This window comes from Macrobrachium rosenbergii, chromosome 10 (assembly GCF_040412425.1).
Source record: "Macrobrachium rosenbergii isolate ZJJX-2024 chromosome 10, ASM4041242v1, whole genome shotgun sequence".
Classification (NCBI taxonomy): Eukaryota; Metazoa; Arthropoda; class Malacostraca; order Decapoda; family Palaemonidae; genus Macrobrachium; species Macrobrachium rosenbergii.
The window spans coordinates 69,094,985-69,097,206 of NC_089750.1; positions in this window are offsets into that span (position 1 = coordinate 69,094,985).

The window sequence follows — 2,222 nt, forward strand, 5'->3', positions numbered from 1 at the left end:
AGAGAGAGAGAGAGAGAGAGAGAGAGAGAGAGAGAGAGAGAGCAAAGATTTGGAGTCAAATCAAGATACTGTATTTCCTTTCAGCGATAAGAATTCCTGTACACATTATTATTATTATTATTATTATTATGATTATTATTATTATTATTATTATTATTCATAAGGTGAACCCTATTCATATAGAACAATCTCTAATGGGCCACTGACTGACATTCAAGCTTCCAAAGAATATAATGTTCATTTTATAGGAGTAACAGAAGGTAATAGGAAATACAGAAAAAAGAGATCAGTTATTAGACGTGAATGGTTACCAGTTGCACAGCGTAGCACTAACTTTCAAAAAAAAAAAAAAAAAAAAATGATTGCCAAGCGACAGATCGAAGTTTGAAAGAGGAAGCAAAAAGATAGTAACAAAAATGTGAACACACAATCATTTGTAACTTATTACAGCGAGAGACAAAATGGTCACGCATATCTACGAATTACTGTGTAAAAACTACTGACTTAGCACAAACACTGTTTAATTGCTGCAACTTCCATTGCTACAAAAGTCACCTTTCCCGATTAAATATCATTAGTGCCTGTTATGTGCAAAAGAGTCACCTTTCCCGATTAAATATCATTAGTGCCTGTTATGTATGACGGGTTAGTTTCATCTTCAATTTCATTTCGTAGGACTGACCACGCTGGAATGGAAGTCAATTTATGTGTTCAATATGAATTATGTATTGATACACGGCCTCATTTATGGGATGGAACAGCGAGGAGGGGCCGCTATATTTTCAAGATAATGTTATTCCTCTTGTTTTATTTAGTTCATTTATGATGAAGGGGCTTCTGGGGAGGCTTCCGTTCTTTAAAACAAATAAAATTTATATTCTTGGAAGTAAAATGGGATTTCAACGCGATTTGTTTATTTTTGCACTTTATTTAAATTTTTGTTTTTTCACAAATTTATTGTATACTTTATTTTATTTTTGTATTTTTCTCAAGTTAACGAATTCAATCTTGAATAGCGTCTTTGCGAGAGTTGCGTTTATTGTATATGATGATCTGCAATAGCAAAATATAAGAAAAATTAGAGTTTAACCTTATTTGCCAGTAGTAAACATCTCGTATAACGACCACTCTATTACAATGACTATTGTAAAAGAATAACCAACGAAATATCAACAGCTTTTTTCATCACAGGTCTATTTAAATCTCTGTATTTATACATGACACCACGAAAAAAGACCTCTATACTCAAAATTATCATGAGTCTGTGTGTCCAGAAAACTCTCAAGATTTTTATATTAAACTTTGTTTTCTTTGCTATGGGACCTAATGTATAGTAATCTCTTAACATATCTCCAATACAATTGCAACGTACATATTAATTTCTGTATGTATATAAGAACATAAATATACATACGAAGGTATAATATTGAAAGAGAAATACGTCCATTCTTAATATTCGGTTAAACATTGAGTCAATTTGATTAATTTTACTGATCATCTGATAATTCTGCTTTGAGTTCATCAGTAATACTTTACACATTATCTTCCAGTGATAAATTCATTAGGCGTAATGAGGTAAAATACTGAAAAAGAAACGCGTAAATTTTCAATATTGGGTCAACACCAAGTACATCTGATTCATTTTGCAGATCAACTGATAATTCTGCTTAGAGCTCAAAAGTCATACTTTCCGAATCGTTTTCTGGCAAAAAATTCATTTCCTTAAAGACTCTTGACTCTGCATTAGTTTCAGTCTCTTCATCCGACTGCTCTTTAATTCTTCAAAGGTTGATATATCCTACTAAGCCTCTGAGCCAGGTTGAGGGTAGTACATTTTTTTTAGTGCCTTTTTACTTATCAAATATTAATTAATGCCTCCGATGCCTGTTTGCTCATTTAAGACCTGAACATAATTTTCCAGAGTTTTAATCTTCGTGTTTATTTGTTTTATTTTTTTTTTCAGAGCCTCTTCCACTGTTTAATATCTGATGCCTTAAACACGCCTTTCGCCTGCCTCCTGAATGTAGTTAGATGTATATTTGATTACATCTGGAGTAAAAATGTTATGTACATATATGTGCTTATATAAATATATACGTACATAAAATATATATATATATATATATATATATATATATATATATATATATATATATATACTGTATATATATATATGTATATACATAAGCACAGGCATACATACATACATACATATATCTATA